Raw genomic sequence first — 21,066 nt, 5'->3', positions numbered from 1 at the left:
GAGGCTACTGACCACATCATGGATTCAATGTAATAGGAATCCACAACTATAAAGTACATATATAAACTTCCATACTATAAAGGTGTATACTTAACAATTTCATGTTTTTTAAAAGCACAGTAAAAACTTTGAAGGACAGGTTCAGTGGCTACTTAGAAAGCACACATTCCCTAAAATAAGTCGATACTTAGTATCCACAGGAGCCTTTAAAAGGCTCACCTCTTTGTTCTCCGGCAGGTAGACTCTAAATTCAGAGTTGCTTTAAAATGTACAGAGAGTCACAATATCTGTTCTTACCATTCTAATATTTGACCGCCCCCCCCCCCCCCCTTATTGCCAGAAAAGCTAAATCTACATCTTCCTGCAGCAACTTTAGCCTATTTCTGCCTTTCATATGTAGTCATTTGTGTAATAAGTGGGCAACATTCTTTGAAGTAATTCAGCAAACTCCACACCGTACATTCAAAAGTAATAATAATAATAACGGTACTTGTAAAGTGCTTAATGTGTGACAAGCCCAGTTCTACGTGCTGGGGTAGAAACAAGTTAATCAGGTGGGACACAGTCCCTGTCCAACATGGGACTCATGCTTTTAATCTCCATTTTACAGATGAGGTAACTGAGGCCAAGAGAAATTATATGACTTGCCCAAGGTCATTCAGCCGACATGTGGCAGAGCCAGGATTAGAGCCCAGGTCCTCCTCATTCTCAGGCCTACTCTCTATCCTCTAAGCCTCACTGCTTCTCATGGAATAAAAATTCATACATGTATATATATATATATATATATATATATATATATATATATATATATACACATGTATATATATATATATACATTCATACACGTGGAAATACCTCTAACTTCATTTCTTCAGGCAAAAACATAAAATTTCTTTCATCTTTCCTTAGAAACCATATTTTCTAACTATAAGTCTTCCCAACCTGTCCACATCTCCTAAAGACTTGGAGCCTAGAGATAGTTGACTATTGTGTGTCAAGCAGAGTCTGATCCCTGATGGCGAGATTGAAGATGATGACCACATCGTGGGCTATCAGCTTACTTAGGCATCTCAGTTCCACAAAATCTTACACAATATTGTGTCCCTTCAAATTTGTGTAGCAGATGTTTTACAAGCCTTGCAGATACTTGGATCTGTGAATGTTCTCTCCTCATGATAACATCTCAAGGGGGTTAATAAAACAAAAACAGGCACCTGATTGCATAGAATGGGAGAAAGTCAAATCAGTAAATCTTAAAACACATTTTCAAGCCTTCCCTGTAGCTTAATGAACTGTGACCCATGAGGAAATTAGGAAGGTGACAACATCATTTCCAAAAGGCAAGTCTGACTCTCTCCCTAGATAGGGGAGAGTGGTCCAGCACAAACACACAGCCTCAGGGCAAGAGGCCAGATGTAACTATTTGGAAAAAGAAAGAATGAAGGGTTTTCTCCCCTCTGGCCTTTGAAGTCATTTTGTCCAATCGTCCATGTTTTAACTGAGACCGTAATGCCATCTGCTTTGTCTGGAAGTGACCACTTTGAACTAGTTGTAGGATTGGTGAGGGTGACTCTTGGAAAGGATAAAAAGCATTTATGTCATTCTATCTTCCTCCTCTTTCCCCTGAATCAGGTTGAGAATGAATGACAAATGCCTGGAAGTAAGTTCTCAGGCACTGGGGAGTTGGGGAGAGCGCCTGAGACGGTTTCAGTGACTGCGCTGGAAGACGATGGCCGAAGAAAGGAGAAGCTGGGTAAAAGGAAAGAAATTAGCATGGATATTATGAGAGCAGATGAACAGGGAGGCAGAGAAGCTAGGGAAGAACTGTCATTCAGGAGCATTATCATCAGTCAGGGAAGTCCTGGGTCAGTTAGTCCACCCATAACAAAGTGGAGAGAGTCATATTACTTTGGTGGCTCCACGAATACTAACTAAATCTCTTTTGGCTACTACTCCTTCTCATAATGATTATTTCAGCAGCAACATTGTAATCCACAAACAAATGGATGGACACAGGAGGTGGGATGAATGCTGCTAGGGTTCTGAGACTATTCCTTCCTCTAGACTGTAGACTTGTCGTGGACAGGAAATGTGTCTGTTATATTGCTGTTTGTACTTTCCCAAGTGTAAGTACAGTGTCCTGCACATGGTAAGTATTCAGTAAATACGACTGATTTATTGGACATTTTGTTTTGCTTTGAAGTGAACCACCGGATACTTGGATTTTTGTCTGTACCTTGAGCTGAGCAATGTAAGTCTTTATAGCTGAGACATTTATAAGAAAACAATTTTGCAAAATCAATGAATAGTTTAAAATAAACCTTAAAAGGAAGCTGAAAATCAGAAGTTCTCCAGGAATAGAAAGTTTGAACAGAGGAAACATCGAGAAAGCATGCAGGATGGAAGATAACTAATAGATCTCTCTGTAGGGCAGGCCTATACCACGATGGCACCATTTCATCAGCATTATACATATGAAAATTAGCTATCATCCAAACATTAGTATCAGAAAAACAATCGTTCAATGCAGCAGCAGTCATTGTGGTGTCTGTGAAGAGCAATAAATATCACTGAGTACCATTTGCATGACAGTGTAGGTGATGAGAGCAGGTTATTCTGACTAATGCAAGCTTATTCTAGATACTCAGCAGAGACCCAAAATAGATCACCTAGGGACACTAGATGACACTGGAGACAGGAGGCCTCAGAGAAAAATTAGGCAATCGGATAAGAAAGGAGGGATGTAACCAAATCTTTCAACCAAAAGAGAATGCAAATAGAAAACGGAGGGAGAGTGACAATAAACCTGTTTTGTCAAAATGGACAGTAAGAAACAAACCTCACCTGTGGCTACAGCTAGTGACTTCGTCATTATGAACTACTAGACAGAAGCTTCATGAGGCATCACCTACAATAGCCTAGTAGGGATTAGTGCTGAACTATTATAATGTTTGATTAGGAACATTCCAAGGTGCTGAAAGATTTCATTATTTCCAGGATAAATATGTAGTTCATTTTGACATTAGAAACCCAACCTAACAAATGAAGCACTTGAATGAGCAGCAGTAGCAACAGTTTAATTCTTCTGTGTGTGACCTTAAGCAAGTCACCTAACTTCTCCTGCGCCTTGGTTTTGCCATCTGTAAAATGGAGATTGAATACCTGTTCTTCTAAACTGGGAGCCCTGGGTGGACCATTGCCTGTGTCTAATCTGATTATATTGTATCTACCTGAGGGCTTACCAGAGTGCTAGACATAATAAGGGCTTAATGTTTACCAAAATTATTATTATTATCATTATTATTACCAGAGCCCTAAACTGAGTCTTGAGGGACACCTACAGCTAGGAAATGAGTGGCAGAAGGAGAGCTGAAGAAAGAAACAGGAATGGCAAGAGAAGTATGAGGACAGCCAGGCGAGTACTGTGTTAGAGAAGCCAAAGTTAAAGGGAGTGGTCTATAGTGTCAAAGTTTGGAAAGCTGTCAAGGGAAAGAGTCTGTTAGATTTGGTCAGGAGTAGGTCATTGGTGATATTGGAGAGAACAGTTTCGGGGGAATGGACGGATGGAAGCTGAGTTGTAGAGGGTTAAGGAGACAGTTGAAAGAGGAGAAGTGGAGACGCCATGTGTAAACAGTATATGCACGTAGTTTGGATAGGAATGGTAGGAGGATAGAGCAATGGCTAGATATTGCAGTAGAGGTTTTTTGTTTGATGGGTGCATTTGGGGGTGCTTGAAAGCAGAGGGGAACAAGACATCAGAAAGTGAGCATGGGCACCCTAGAGGAAAGGTTGGTGCAACTATTTTTATAAAACGTAAAGGGATAGGGGCAGAGGAACAGGTGGGGAGAGTAGATTTTGAAAGTATCTCTTGAGAAATGGTCAGGAAGAATAAGGTTGGGAGGGGAGGGAAGTGGAAAGGTGAGGAGGAATCTGGGGGAGTTCAAGCCTCATGGCTTCAGTTTTGTCAACAAAGTAGGTGGCGAGGTCATCAGGAGAAAAATAAACAACTGTATCAGGCATGTGCAACAGAAAGGGGACACAATGACCCAAATCCTCACCTGCCAGCAGTCATCCCCATCCCGAGGTAATCCTGATTTGGGGCGACAAATGCTGTTTGTAGGAAAACAATGAGAGTGCATGCTGGTCAGAAACCTCTGTTTCTGAGATTCTTCAGGAAAACTGGGGGCAGTTTTGCCCTAAATTGACAAGACCGGACCACTATTTAACTTTTTTTCTTTGGCCCAATGTACCTATCTGGAAAATGGGTTAATTCCAATAAAGGATTGGAACAATAAGATAACAGACTCTCTTATTCACAGTGACTCTGAAGTAACTTAGCCATACCTCATGGTAGGTGCCAAGCACTGGACTTTTTCCAAACTCCTGATATGCCCATAAGAGACACAGGGATAGCGGATTTGGTTGCAATGATGTGAAAGATAGACTACTCCCTGAAAGGGGGGGATTGTTTCAACCAATCAGTTGCATTGATAAAGTGTCTGTGTGCAGGGCACTGTACTGAAAACTTGGGAGAGGACACTATATCAGAATGGGTAGACTCGTTCCCTGCCCACAGCAAATTTATTGTAGAAATATAAAGGTCTTATTATTATTTCAAAGCACACAATGGGTAGTATCACCTTAATATTGCCCCCCAAATATTAAACATTACTGTTAATGTTTAAAATTAGTAGCTTCAGCTTTTTAAAAGAAGCTGTTAAAGTCTCCAACAGATGGAGTAGAATTAAATGGAAATTTAACATTCCTCCCCATGCATATATTAGCACCGACAAGTGAAGAATATATTGAAATGTTAACAGCCACATTGCCTGCTGACATTTTTAGCTTCAACAAAAAGTGAAGATCAGATTGTTTTAGAATTTGTTTTAGGTAATCAAGCATTTTAAATCACGGTTCTGTCCAACTGAGTTTTCTGTCTATATTTGAGAAATACATCTATATGGAGAAGAGGGGAGGATTATCTTATATTATCAATCAAACAAAATAACAATTTTCTCCTTTCTTCAATATTGAGATAACACGACTGGCATCTCTATGCAGTAATGACATAATCCACTGTGCTGAATGATTTGATCCCCCATTCCAAATATATTTTCTCTCCCAAAGTAAAAAAAAAAAAGGAATATTAATTTTGTGGGAACTGAAAGAAGCCCCTAGAAGCATTGATTACTAGACTCTCTGGGCTGGTAGGACATTTGGGAAGTCATTTAGTCCACGCCTGCCTTCAGAAGAGACCAGAGAGAAAGATGACAATCTGAGGATCAACATCACAGGAGCTCCCAGTTTCAGTATCCATTACCAACACCGTCGGATGGAAAAACTATGCATTCATTTCACCTTCCACAGAAACTGCCCCCAGTTTTTCTGAATAATCTGAGAACAGAGGTTTCTGACCATCATGACCTCCCATTGTTTTCCCACAAACAGCATTTGTTTCTGTGAATTACCAGTCTATATCATTAAAAAGGATAATACTAGAGTCAAGTAATTTCAGCAGTGAATTCTCATTGTTGGAGATGAAAGCACTGTGTATCACCAACAGAAGGTCTGCACATCACTTTGCAAGACCTAGAGAGCACAAATCCTTCAAAATTAGGATGAGTGGTAATTTCCATTAAATTCTCCATTATGATGGCAGTTTTTAAATCATGGTGTTTGCTAGGCAGTTATTATGTATAAAACACTGTTTTGAGCACCAGAATAGGTACAGATTCATCAGGTTGGATACAGTTTCTTGTGGCATATGGGGCTCATGATCCAATTAGGAGGGAAAAACAGTTATTGAATCCTCATTTTTACAGTGGAGGAAACTGAGGCACAGAGTAGTTAAGAAACTTGTCCAAGTTCACACAGCAACCACGTGGCAGAGCCAGGATTAGAACCCAAGTCCTCTGACTCCCAGGTGTGTGTTTTTTCCACTAGGCCACATTGCTTCTCTGTTATCCCCCAAGGAAATATGAATAAATGAATGCCTATTTAAAGTCTTCCTTCCTATGGAATAGAGGACAGACATATCACTAACATATTTTGAGAAGCAGCTTGGCCTGGCGGAGAAAGAGCACAAGCCAGGGAGTCAAAGAACCTGGGTTCTAATTCTGACTTCATCACTTACCCACTGTGTGACCTCGGGCAAGTCAATAATAATGATAATTATTATGGCATTTGTTAAGCACTTACTAAGTGCTGAGCACTGTTCTAAGCACTGGGTTAGATACAGGGTAATCAGATCGTCCCACGTAGGGTTCACATTTTTTATTCCCCATTTTTACAGATGAGGTAACTGAGGCACAGAGAAGTTAAGTAACTTGCCCAAGGTCACACAGCAGGATTAGAACCCACGACCTCTGACTCCCAAGCCCGTGCTCTTTTCACTAAGCCACGCTGCTTAACACACTCAACTTCTCTTTGCCTCCGTTACCTAATCTGTAAAATGGAGATTAAGACTGTGAGCCCCATGTGGAACAGGGACTTTGTCCAACCTGATTAGCTAGTGTCTATCTCACCGCGTAGTAAAGTGTTTGGCACACCATCCTTGCTTGCCGAATAATATCAAACTAGACTAGGATGCCAGATCTTTCTCCATGTAAGAAGATTGAGAGACACAGTGGTGAAGTAAACAAGACTGTGATCACCTAGGGCACACTGTGATAGTGTCACCAGATTCAACAAGCATCTTAGACATGCACCAAGACACTGAAATCCTCCAACACAAATCTTCAATATGGTGGTGGAAGTGAGCCAATTCAGCTGCAGTCCATCACACTTTACAGCTATTAAACAACACTTCCTGAAATCATTACTCAGAAAGGAAGTAACTTCCAAATCTATAGACTGACAACCAGATGAGGCTGTGTGGTATCCAAGAGAATTCCTCACTTTTCAGGAATTGTCAAGAATCCCTCCTCACAACCTGACATTTAATGTCAATGCCCCAGTCATTTTATTACAACACTTGGGTGCATCAAAATTTGCAATGACATCCTCGTTCAAATACTTAGTCTGACATGACACATTATTGAAGCCACCTTTGAAACGGATTGAGCACAGGGGCAGACTGTCTTCATTTGGAGAATTCCTTTCGATCCTATCTACTGCTGCAGTGAATATAAAAAGACTATAATTTCCTATCAAACTTTCTTGAGCTATGCCAATCAACAAAGCACAAGGGCAGGGCTTGAGAATTGCTGGCATTGATTATAGAAATCCTCACTTTTCCCTTGATCATCTCCTTGATGCATTCTCTAGAGTAGTCTCAAAAACTAATTTTCACAGACTGCCACCTATAATCAAAATCAAAAATCTAGTTCACATTCAGGCTTTAGCATACTTGCAGTACCTTCCTCCACATTACTGTCTCTTTGAAAACACACTCTCCTACTCCATCACCAACTTAGGGATTTCAGTCCTCAGGGACTGATTATCATTTTTCAGGGTTCTCCTCTTCTCCAGAGTGGCCCCTCCCTAATCTCTTTTGCTCCCATATAACTTTATCAATCAATCAGTGGTAATGAGAACTTGCTCTGTGCAGAATGCTGTACTGACCACTTGGGAGAGTACAAGAGAGTAAGTAGACACAATCCTTGCTCTCAAGGAACTTAAAGTCTTAGTGAGAGAGAATAATAACCTTCACTTTATCTATGTGAAGCAAGTGTACTTCTGCTACTTGTATGTTAACATAAAATTTTATTTAAACAATTTATTTTGTGATTGATGACCTGCTATATTTTAAATTTTCAGTGCTATTTCCATTTTCAACTTTCTGTCATATTTTCTTTTGTGGTCTTTGACTCCTTCTGCTGAATAAACCTTGTCTATTGTTTTTGTATAGGTAATGAATTTGTTTCAGCTTCGTATTTTAGTGGTTTTGTTTAAATTCTATACCTTTTTCCTAGTAACAGCAACACTAATTTTGATAACTATTTCACTGCAAATGAAGAAATTTGATAGAGATACAAAACTGAGGCTTTGACTCAAATTGCTTTGCATGGATACATAACTGATACATAAATTTAATGTACCTGTTTAATGATATTTGCCTCTTTAATTTTGTCTTTATGCTTTGAAAAACAGTAGTCTTGAAATCTTTGTATTACTACGTTATCACTCTTTACCCAAGAGTCTACTCAGCTATAAATAATGAGGTAGCTTTTCTGCCTACAACTCTCTAAGTATTCTCTTTTATGATTTAATCAACTCGTTCTCAATGATGTAAAGGTATTATGTAATGCTTGTGTTTGCTGTCAGTTTTAAATAGCTTGTATTTAAATATACTTCAGTGCATTCTGTGCTAGCATGAGGTGTTACTCTTTACTTTTACTCTCTACTTTTTAAAATCCACAGTGAACATTTTATTTAGAACCCAGAAGTTAATTTATTGATGTATTTTAAACTATAAACAAGCCAACACCTGCTGCTGTTCTCTTCTCTCAGCTCTCTGATCCAGCATTTCTTATCCGCTGACAGAACATTCCTAACTTTAAAATGTATATCATGCCACCCTAACAATGTCAGGCCCAGAAAATATTTTCCCATTTTATTTAAAAGTTTGCTCTCTGTGAGAAAAAAGCAATTACTGAATTATCACGAGACTGTAATCTTTTTTGGTTGCTTTAAATGGTAATTGTTAAGTGTTTACTATGTACCAGGCACTGTACTAAGTACTAGATACAAGCTCGTCAGGTAAGCACAGTCCCTGTCCCACATGGGGGGGCTCACAGTCTTCATCCCCATTTTCCAGCTGAGGTAACTGAGGCACAGAGAAGTTAAGTGACTTGCCCAAGGTCACATAGACAAGAAGTGGAGTTGGGATTAGAATCCAGGTCTTTTTGTCTCTCAGGTCCATGCTCCATTCACTAGGCCATGCTGCTCCTTGAAGGGAGGCAACATGGCTTTTACTTCAATATAATCTCCCAAATTCTTATTATGGTGCTTTTCACATAGTTATGGTGAATGAAATTATTGTTGATTTTGCTTACTAGTTCCCTGAAAGTTCAGAATCATTGCTTTTATCTTCCCATTGTTTAACTGAATATGTTTCTTACAGCCAAGGAAAGGTTAAGTTATTTGTTTTCTTTCTCATATTCTCTATCGATTGCTGCAGCTCCATTCTGTTCAGTGCCCTCTGGTTTAGGTTGTGCGTAGCAGATCAAATGTCAAAGGTGAAATAAATGAGGCAATTGCCTCTGATACTTAAACTAAAGGGGACATGGCATTGATTCCTTAAGCTACCTACTTATTTTACTCTACTGTATATAGTCAAAAGGAGTTATTCATTTGCATATTAATGCCTCTGAGAGATGTCCAATTAGCACCCGGCAGTGTAATGTGATTAAAATCGGTGAGAAGATTGTCGATTCTCCTGTCCCCAAGGTTGAACACCAGCCAGAAGTTGGTTTACAGCTTCTTGGTTCAATAATGTTTGCTTCATTCCACATGAGATTTGAGAGAGTAGAGCAGATAAAACTTGAGAAAATGTGGAATTGCAGTGGGCAGCCAGGAAGAAATAGTGGGGAATAGACAAGCCTTATGGGAGACTAGCAGGAATAAAGTGGCATATTTTGACTCAAGGCTTTGGGCAGACTGTAAAAGCCAGAGAGACAGAGCCAGAAACAGCTGTAACTAAAAACTCTAAGATATTTATTTCATAATGATATTTGCTAGGCCGTTACTGTGTGCAAAGCACTCTACTAAGCACTTGGGAAAATACAATACCGTAGATTTGGGAGATTCAATCCCTGCCCATGAGAAACTTACAACCTTCAAGTGGACACAGACCTTAAAATAAATTATAGGTAGGAGAAATAATAGAGTATAAAAATAAGTACACAAGTGCTGTGGGGCTGGGATGATTATCTAAGTGCCTATGGGGTACGTAGTCACTCTAGACAGGTGATGTCACTCTAGACAGGTGATGCATAGAGGAAGGCAGTTAAGGGATATGAGGGCTTAGTCAAGTAAGGCCTCTTGATAGAGATGTGATTTTAGAAAATGGGAAGAGTGGTGATCTGTCAAATATAAAAGGGGAGGAAGTTCCTGGCCAGAGGGAGAATGTGGGCAGAGTTTGGTAGCTGAGATTGAGGTAAAGAAAGCAGGTTGGCATTAGAAGAGTATAGTGTGCAGACTGGGTTGTAGTAGGATATTGGCAAGAATAAGGAGAGAGCTAATTTAGTGCCTTAAAGCTGATGGTAAGGAGTTTCTGTTTCAGTTCATGAACTGAACGGTTTACAAGATAATCAGGTCATGCATGACCCCTGTCCCACATAGTGCTCACAGTGTATAAGAGAGGGGGAGAAGAGCTTGGCCTAGTGGAATGAGCACAGGTATAGGAGTCAGAGGACCTGGGTTCTATTCCTGACCCTACCACTTGCCTGTTGTATTATCTTGGACAAGTCACTTAACTTCTCTATGCCTCAGTTACCTCATCAGTAAAATAGGGATTAAAGCTATGAGGCCCGTTTGGGGCATGGACTGTGTTCAACCTGATTATCTTGCATCTTCAGTGGCTAATACATAGTAAGTGCTTAGTGAATTCCACTGAAAAAACAACAGGCATTTATTCCCCATTTTACAGATGAAGAGACTCATAGAAGTTAAATGACTTGCCTAAGGTCACACAGCAGGCAAGTGGCAAAGCCAGAATTAGAACCCAGGTCTTCTGACTCCCAGGTCTATGCTCCTTCCATTAAACCAGACTGCTGTTTTTTGTAGAAGTTAGTTACTATTGTAACTGTCTTTTCAGACCCTTTCACGCACACACAAACACACACACACACTCACACCTACATAAATAGAGATCACACTGCCAGTAGCATTATCTTCAAATCTGGAAATGTGGAAAAGAGAGATGTGTGCTGAAAACTGTCCTGTTACAGGTGCAGAAATACTGAAACAATAGTCCTGGAAATATGGAGATTCCCCAGCCTCTTACCAGTTGTTCTGCTTTGAGGCATGCCACACTGCATGCTGGATTCAGCAAGTAGGTGGACTGAGGGAGAAGGGGGAGAAAGAGAGACAGAGAGGAGACTATATTCTCATTTTTTTTACTTCTCCTGTAGGATGGTGATTAATCAAGGCAACATCTTGGCCCCCCCCCTTTTTATGCATTCCCTTTCTCTATACCTCTGTATGAAATTCTGTCTAACTGAAGGGAGGGGGGAGTTAACTTCCAGGACCCTGTGCCCCTGTCACCATGAGGATGCCATCATGGGCAGGCAAGGGCAGGTAATCCTGACCTCTTTTATGGTATTAGTTTAGGACTTACAATATGTCAAGCACTATTTTAAATTCTGGGGTAGATAAGTGTTAGGTGGGACACAGTCACTATCCCAAGTAGGGTTCACAGTCTAAAAGGGAGAAGAGCTATAGAATCCCCATTTTGCAGTTGAGGAAATTGAGGCACAGAAAAGTTAAATGATTTGTCCAAGGTCACTCTTGGTTTATTGATTGATTTGATTGAAACGATAGAAGGAAAAGATTGGATCCCTGTCCTCAAGGAATTTGCTACACACAGTAAGTAGTCAGTATCCCAGCTCTGCCACTTGTCAGCTGTGTGACTGTGGGAAAGTCACTTAACTTCTCTGTGCCTCAGTTACCTCATCTGTAAAATGGGGATGAAGACTGTGAGCCTCACGTGGGACAACCTGATTACTCTGTATGTACCCCAGCGCTTAGAAGAGTGCTCTGCACATAGTAAGCACTTAACAAATACCAACATTATTATTATTATTATTAATAAATACCATTGATTGATGAAATGGTGACTCTTCAGTCTGGAGACCCAAATGATTGATTTGAGAACCAAGTGCTTAGTACACTTTCCATACTGTACTTTCCCAAGTACTTTTTACAGTATTCTGCACATAGAAAGCACTCAATAAATGCCATTGATTGATTATAGAGCTCTGCACTAGGTAAATGCTCAATAAATGCAGTTAATTTATAGATCAAGGAATGCAATAGAAAAAAAACCATAATCTCTTCTCTCAGGGAATTTGTAATCTATTGGTTTTGAATCCCTTCATTTCCCTGTATGACTAGAGGTCCTGCTACTGCAGGTTAGTCTTTTCTTCATGTATTAGTAATAGCAGTGGTGTAATTTAATGAGCCACAGTTCACTGACCTGAGTGCTTAGGAGCAGTAACAGAAGCACAGGATATGTTCACTGTCCACAGAGATCTTAAATTCTAAAAGGAGAGTTGTGGAGTGCAACTTGGGGAGAAAATTTAGGACCAGAAGTTCCTGTGCTTCCTGTTACTAGCAGGACCTGGAATAGATCTGTGCTGTCTAGAATAAAGGAGTGCATTCCAGAATAGAGCAGGGAGTCTGGAATAAAAATGAGCAGTCTGAAATAAAGCTGCCCAGTCAGGAGTAGAACTGCACAGACAAGAACAGAGCTGTGCAATGTGGAATAGAAGTCTGCGGTCTAAGTGGAACTGCTGTAGCACTCAATCAACCGATTGGTGGTTTTTAATCAAACGCTTACTATGTGCAGAGCACTGTACTAAGCACTTGGGAGAGTACAACAGAATTAGCAGACACGCGACTGACCCATAACAACCTTACAATCCATAAACCAATCCGTGGAATTTATTAATACATACTGTGTCCAGAGCACTCTACTAAACAAATACTTGGAAGAGTACAATACAATAGAATTGGTAGATTTCCTGCCTACAAGGAGCTGACAATATGGAGGTGTAGACAGACATTAATATAAATAAATCAATTATGGAGATGTACACAAGCTCGGGGCTGAGGGTAGAAAGATGAATGGGACAAATGCAAGTTCAAGGGCATCGCAGATGGCAGAGTGGGGGGAAATTAGTGATTAACTGAGGGAAGCATCCTGCAGAAGATGTGATTTTAGTAAGACTTCAAAGGTGGGGAAGGTGGTGGAGGAGTTCTGAGTGCCAGGCATTTCTGTGCTTCAGTCAAGAGCTACCCATCTTAAACCAGCTGCAATCACAAGATAAACACACCTCCGGCTGAATATTCCTACCATGTGTAGCTTGGAAATAACTGCAGAAAACAGACCAACCTGGCACAGAGCAATGAGATATGATGTGACTCTCAAAACAGAAGTTTTGAGGTCTTGACACAAAGAGGAGGACCAAAATGAGTCAGTCACTGGGGATAACCAAGCAGCTAATATTTAATCAATCAATCAATAGTATTCACTTAGTGCAAACTGTGTTTGCAACATTCTACTAAGCACTTAGGAGGAAAAAATATCACTTATCTGCTATGTGACCTCCATAGCACACTTAAGCACAACTCACTTAAATTCTCTCTGCCTCAATTACCTCATCTATAAAATGGGGCTGGGACTGTGTCCATCATTATCTTGTATTACCTCAGTGCGTAGTACAGGGACTGGCACATAGGAAGTACTTAATATGATTAAAGAAAACCCCCAGAATAATAGAGTTAATTGAGGCAGCTCCTGCTTATAAGCAATTTACATTCTAGCAGGAGAGAACTGTAAAATAATTGACAGATATAAGGAAAATGAAAAGGGGGATGTGTATATAAGTTTGAGTTAGGTATATAAGATAAATACCTAAGTGATACGGGATAATTTTTTTTTAGCAAAGATCTTATTGAAATTCAACTTCTTATCTATTTTGCTGCTGATTTACCCTTGTTCTTGTGATTGAATTAACCATAGTGCTCTCAGAGCAGATATTTTAAGTTCATTATTTTTCTCACTACATTTGCCAGTCATCTAATTCAATTGCCAAGAGTCCACTCACCTGCTAAACACTTGTATTTTTCTCCCTTTGATACACTCCCGCAGAGGACATATACTGTGCAGAGGACTCAAGTACATCTTAAGGTATCACTTTCCAAAATGGCCTTTCAGAGTCTCAAGGTCCAGGTAGAGTACCATAATAAAAAGTTTAAGTTGAGATTTTTAAACAAAATTATTATGTCTAAGCAATAAAATTATAAAATCAATTAATTTAACCAACTGTATGGACTTTTCATCTCAGGTCAAATAAAGTCCTATGGTAAGAAAAGCCCAAATGAGTGTGGGAAAGAGAGAATATGTTTTCAATAATAAGGCAGGCCAGGATTACCCTTGCTGATTAGTCAGTAGTGGTTTTGGGGGAACACCGTAGTTGATAGAGTTGCCTTGTATAGGAAGACATTTCTCCCTGTAAATTGGTAAGCAACTGGAAAGTCTTAAAAATTGCCCTTTTTAACAACTTCAAAACCTGCTCACCAAAGGGTGACACCTGATGAACTTTAATATTGGGGTGCAAAAACAGTAGGAAACCCATAGACACAAACATAGTCATCACAGGATGCAACATCAGAACACTATTTGACAATGATAACAATATAAAGAAGATGGTATTTGTTCATAATGATAATAATGATATGGTATTTGTCAAGTGCAATACTAGATATGAGAATCAGGTCCCACATGGAGCTTGCAGTCTAAGTAGAAAGAACAGGATTTGAATCCCTATTTTGCAAGTGACAGAACTGAGGCACAGAGAAGTTAACTGACTTTCCAAGGTCACACAGAGGGCTAATGGTGGAGCCAGGATTAGAACCCAGATTCTCTGACTCCGAGGCCCATGTACTTTCCACTAAACTGCTTCTCATTTGTTGTTCTTGAATTTGTCAGATATGGGGTTGCCATTACAGCATTGGGTGACTAGTGTCACTTTACTGCTTATGAACATTTCGCAGACACTTTCTTTGGGAAAGATCTCTCTTTAGAACAACAACACTGAGAGGCTTCAATCATGAAATCATGTAGTTTCTAAATGTGAGGTCTCCCAAATTTGTGAAGGTGCAAGTGACTAACTAACGACCCTAAGTCTCTAGAGCAATCTAATCTCTAGATTGTTTTGCATATGCCCAACCATGACGCATACAAGGAAAGATTAAGATTATGGGGAGGAGTTTCTCATCAACTTTAAAGTCTGATGACCTGATTAGATGTGGGGCATTGAAATCAATGGGTGGAGGACAGTGAGGATGCTGCATAAGAAGAAGTGTTTCCCATCGCCAACACTTTCACTTCCCAAATATGAGAAAGACATCATGGATGCATCCTGAGGGAAAAATGGAATCTCATAAATTATATCACCATCAGTCAGTGAGATTTATAAGCAAGAGGTCAAGTGCTGCTTTTTATGATATTTATTAAGTACTTACTATGTGCTCGGCACTGTACTAAGCACTAGGGTAGATATAAGCTAATTGGGTTGGACATAGTCCATGACCCACATAGAGCTCATAGTATGAGTTTCCATTTTACACAAGGAAGTAAAGTGACTTGTCCAAGGTCACACAGCAGGAAAGTGGTGGAGCCAGTATTAGACCCAGGTTGTCTTTCTGACTCCCAGGCCCGTGCTCTATCTACTAGGCAATGCTGCTTCTCCACTATTACCCTGTAAATTTCAACTTCAGAGTTTTCTGTTGTTATCTTTCCCAATTTGTGTAGTGATTAATCCCAATTTTGGTCACTCTCTTGTATGTAAGCTCTTTGTAGGCAGGAAATATATGGGTTATATTGTTATATTGTAGTCTCTCCAGTGCTTAGTACAGTGCTCTGCACACAGTAAGCGCTTAATAAATACAGTTGACTGTAGGGGAATCTGTTTCAGCCATCATCTACGGAGCCTTCACAGAGCATTCAGTGAGGATCCGGCTGATGTTTCTAATCCCTTATCGTTTTAGGATTTCCAGCATTGCTAATTTGATCCTAGTTCGGAGTTCTACAGCTAAAAGATCCCCATTTCAGTCTCACATAGCAAGAGCTTCTGAATGTAATTCAGCCACAATTGTAAACATGGATAAACCCTCCTCGGCAGTAGCATCTTGTCTGAAATGAAGGCCAGATCTACTTAATTCCCTACAATATAAATCTGCTTGGTACCTGCAACAACTGACACATGCAAGTTTTAATATTTTAAAATGTATTTCAAATGACATCACATTTTCCTTACTTCTACATTAAGCAAATTAGGAAAGCTAACTGCAACATGTGGTTTTAAATCTTTTCCAGCTGAGGAGGTGAACAAAGCAGTATGGGGCTAATGGTTGGTATGGAAACTGATTATATGGCCCAGTTAGCCTGCATCTTCCAGTCAAACAATCATTAGTGAGTAAGAGAGCAGATAATTTCACACAATAGTCCCAATTCTTCTCAGTATCATCCTATAGAGATTTAGTGAAATGATATCTTTCTAGTGAGTTCATATCAGCTTTAATTGTCTTGTGGGTTTACTCACTTCCTTTGTGTGATTACATCTATATACATGACATCTACATCAAAAAGCATGAAGCATTTTGGTTAGCATCCATAACTATTGTAAGTAATTAGCTCTAAGTTAGTGAAGAAGAAAGTGGTTTTAGTAGTACAGTAGTTTTAGTACAACAAATAGTTGTAGTATTTGTTAAGCACTTACTATGTGCCAAAAACTAGGCTAAGCACTGGAGTAGATATGATATAATCAGATCATACAGAGTCCCTAACTCACACTGTGCTCACAGTCTAAGAGCAAAGAACAGATATTTTAACCCCATCTTACAGATGAAGAAACCAAGACACAGAAAAAATGTGACCTACCCAAGGTCACACACCAAGAGCCTGGCAGAGCTGGCTTAGAATCCAAGTGTCCTGACTCCTAGTCCTGGGGTCTTTCCCTAGGCCATGCTCCTTTTCTATCACTGGTCATATGTGACCTCCCCACCTGCCACTATATATTCTTTCTCTTCTGAAATATTGACCATCATTTGTGCAAATGAGTGGATATTTTACAAAGCTAGTGAGGCAACTCCATATACTTATATTCATTCAATCATGTTTACTGAACGCTTTCTGTGTTTATATCTACCTTTATATGTGTATATATACATAAATGTATGTATATATTCACATATCTAGCCATCCTTTGTTTTTGAAGATGACACTGTGATATTCTTTCCATTGAGGAGGTTCGGTTGTAAAGATTTATGCATGATTAATATTCCCTTTAACATTGTGGGCATGAATTGATAATTCTTCACTATGCTAATGGATTTTTTTCCATTCAGGGCCTGTCTCTGTTTTCAAGTTGGCCTCTTGGTAATCCAGTCTCTGTGTAGACTTTTCTCAAAGGGAGAAATCCCTTTCTCTGCTGAAGTCTCTAGGATAGGATGTCTGTTTCAGTGACCTCCCAAGTTGGCACGGCTTTGCCCCATTTTTAAAGTGTGCTCTTTTTGGTATATTGCCTCCATTCATCCTGCCTTGCCTGGCTTTCTGCATCTCCTCTAAGTTCAACAGACAGAACCCCTTGAGTATCTTGCTGCCATATATTCTGCTCACCTCTTGCAACCAGTGGATCTGTGTTGCTTCTAGTATATTTTCAATATTGTGTTCATTCTAGTACCTTGTTGCTAATAATCTCATCCTGTTATTTGATATTTAGTATGGTATGTACCTGATGCTGATGAAACTGCATTCTGTGATAGGTCTATGTCTTACATTTGCATTCACACAGATGGTTGGATATCAACACAGTAGACCTTCAAAGTGATATGGAGTTAGATGTCTTATTGTCTGCCAAGACAGCTCGCTCTTAGTTCTGTTTTCTGTTCCTTCATCTGTCTGTTGGGTATTATACACACTAATGAAAAGGATGGTATTTGTTAAGTGCTTGTTAAGTGTTAAGTGCCATGGACTGTTTAGTATGGGGGAAAATACAAGATTATCAGTTTGGACACAGTCTTTGTCCAACATTAAGCTGGTAGTCCAAGTAAGAGGGACAATAGTACTAAGTGCTTAGGAAAGTAGAACAGAGGACTGTGAGCACGTCTTCTAGACTGTGAGCCCGTTGTTGGGTGGGGGTTGTCTCTGTTGCCGAATTGTACTTTCCAAGCGCTTAGTACAGTGCTCTGCAAACAGTAAGTGCTCAATAAATATGATTGAATGAATGAATGAATGAATGAATGAAAGCAAGAGTTGTGCACCTTGCCAATGATGAGTTTACACTCTAATGGAGCAGACAGACCTTTAGGGTTATCAGAATAATTCAGTTAACTGTACAATTAATTATACATATTTACCCAAGTGCCAAGGGAGGGTATAAATAGATCAATCAATAAATAAGTGCATAAATAAAAGCTAGAGGTGGCTGAGGAGTTGATGGGACTTGGGCACTTAGTTAATCAGGGAAGATTTTTTGGATGAGGTGGGATTTTAGAACAGCTTTGAACATGGGGAGAGATTAATGTCTGATTACCAGGGGGAAAACGTGAGTGAGGAAATAGTGATGGGAAAATAGCAAGGTACAGCCCGGAAAAAAAAGGAGACATATTAAATGATACATATTAAGTCTGTCACCAAATCCTGTCAGTTCTATCTTCACAATATCACTAAAATTTACCCTTTCCTCTCCATATAAATTGCTATCTCATTGATCCAAGCACTTATCTCTCCTGCCTTGACTACTGCATCAGCTTCTTTGCTGACCTCCCTGTCTCCTGTATCTTCCCACTCCAGTCCATATTTCCCTCTGCTGCATGGATCATTTTTCTAAAAAAGTTCAATCCATGTTTTCCCACTCCTCAAGAGGCTCAAGTGGTTGCCCCACTCCTTACCATTGGCTTTAAATAACTCAATCAGCTCACCCCCTCCTACCTCACCTCATCGATCTCCTATTACAACCCAGCCCATTTACTTCAGTCCATACACTTCAGTCCTCTAGTGCTAGCTTCTCACTTTATATCCTAATGTCATATATCTCACCACTGAACCCTGCACCACATCCTCCTACTAGCCTAGTAGAACTCCCTCCCTCTCCACTCTACCCACTTTCAAAGCCTTATTAAGGTCACATCTCCAAGATATCTTCCTCAGTTAAGCCTTTTTCCCAGTTCCCTCTCCCTTCGGCAACATCTATGCACTTGGATCTATGACCTCTGGACATTTGATATTCACCACACCCTTATCATTCCTTCAATCTTATTAATTGAATGCTTACTGTGTGCAGAACACTGTACTAAGCACTTGGACCCCATAGCACTTATGTAAAAATCTTTAAATTCTATATTATCTATTCGTAATAATGTCTGTCTCCAACTAGACTGTAAGATTGTTGTGGGCAGGGAACCTGTCTACGAACTCTGTTGTATTGTAGTCCACCAAGCATTAGCATGTGTTCTGCCCCAAGTAAGCACTTGAAAATATTGATGAGGATGTTGATGAAGAATTGAAGAGTGAGATCTGGGGAGTAGCCAGTGGAGAAAGCTGATGTATAAAATGAGAATTGGCTTTAAGCCTGGAAACAATTATGAGGAATTTTTGCTTGATGGGAAGGGAAACGGAAAGCCACTGAAAGATGTAGTGGGCTTTTGAATCAGGGAAGATGGTGGTGTCATCATTGATAGATACGGATAAGTTGGGAGGAGGGGTAGATTCAGTGGGGAAGAGGAATAGTTAAATTTTTGTACAGTTTAAGTTGAAGGTGCTGGCATTTTTTTTTGATCTGAGAAATCAAAATATTCTTTCAACTATTTTAGGTGTGATAGCAAAGTGAACATTGTGAAGTGGAAGGAATGGTATGCAAAATTTCTACACTTTAAACCTATAAATATTGCTCTTAAGTAGTTTTCAGTCTTTGGGTATACTGGCAAATTAAAAAAGCATTCCAATGTACAGTTAACTCTCCATCATTTTGAGATGGATGATCAATTTTGGTATTATTGAGCTTCTTTGTGATTTTTTGTACTTTCCTGCCTTGTGACCATTCATTCAAAATTCAGTGGAACTTCCACCAGCCAGGGTAGAAGAAATAAAACTCACCTTCCTCTATTTCAGGAATTGATCCTTTTATGACTAGTACTCATTGTCACCCAGACTACTTAAATGTACAAATCTTAAATTTACAATAATGCCCTTTTAGTTTAGACAAATACCAAATGTATATGTATACTGATAGAGTTAGTGTCCCCATGCAAGTGGCAGACTGCAAGACAGTGGAAAACTCTCCTCCTGGTGTTTCTTTAATGACATCTGGCATCCCCAACTATAATATTTTGGTTTAACAAACGGCTTTCAAGTATGAATTCCAGCATCAAATCCTTAAGCATGAGCTCAACTCATAAAGCATTTAGAGTGTCAGAGCCTTCCAAAGTGGGAATATAATATTCCTAAATTCAAATAATGGAGTGAAATGTTTTTTTTTGATGGGGTAGAGGATAGGAAACAAAGTAACTTAGAAGACTTAGACCATAGTGAAGAAAGAAGGGTCTTTTTGAAATCAGTAGGAAGTGACCACCTCAAGCCTGAAAAGATCAATTGCCTTCAGTATAGAATTAGAACTGAAAGTCTTTTATAAAATCATACCTAACTTAGGAGACTAATCACATTTGCTTGTTTTTATATATATTAAATTATATTGTCTATTAACCTCAGAAACTAAATAAAGACATGGGACATTCCTGGGAATTCAGGATAATCTGTGAGATATTTATTGAATGATTTTTCTTTCTGCTGGTGGCATGAATCCTATCCCATGAGAACAAACAAGATCTCTGGCTTGCTGAATAAGCTGGTCCTTTTTACATTCCTCCGTATTGTCTGCTTTGGCTAAGGGACCTAACACCAACACGGAGGCTCCAGGAAGTATTGTCAAGGAACCAAGCATATTTTGTAAATAGACAGATAGCATTAGATTTAATACAAATATACATAAAGCAGCGTGGCTCAGTGGAAAAAGCACGGGCTTTGGAGTTAGAGGTCATGAGTTCAAATCCCAGCTCTGCCACTTGTCAGCTGTGTGACTGTGGGCAAGTCACTTAACTTCTCTGTGCCTCAGTTACCTCATCTGTAAAATGGGGAATAAGACTGTGAGCCCCACGTGGGACAACCTGATTCCCCTGTGTCTACCCCAGTGCTTAGAACAGTGCTCTGCACTTAGTAAGCACTTAACAAATACCAACATTATTGTTATAAGCCACCATATGTTTGTGTCTTCATAGATGTTTGGGGGCTTCAGGGTTTCGGCCAAGATTTCAGTGTTTACCCATGTTTAGCAAAAA

The sequence above is a fragment of the Ornithorhynchus anatinus genome, chromosome 10 (assembly GCF_004115215.2).
Source record: "Ornithorhynchus anatinus isolate Pmale09 chromosome 10, mOrnAna1.pri.v4, whole genome shotgun sequence".
NCBI classification, from domain to species: domain Eukaryota; kingdom Metazoa; phylum Chordata; class Mammalia; order Monotremata; family Ornithorhynchidae; genus Ornithorhynchus; species Ornithorhynchus anatinus.
This window is presented reverse-complemented; position numbering follows the sequence as displayed.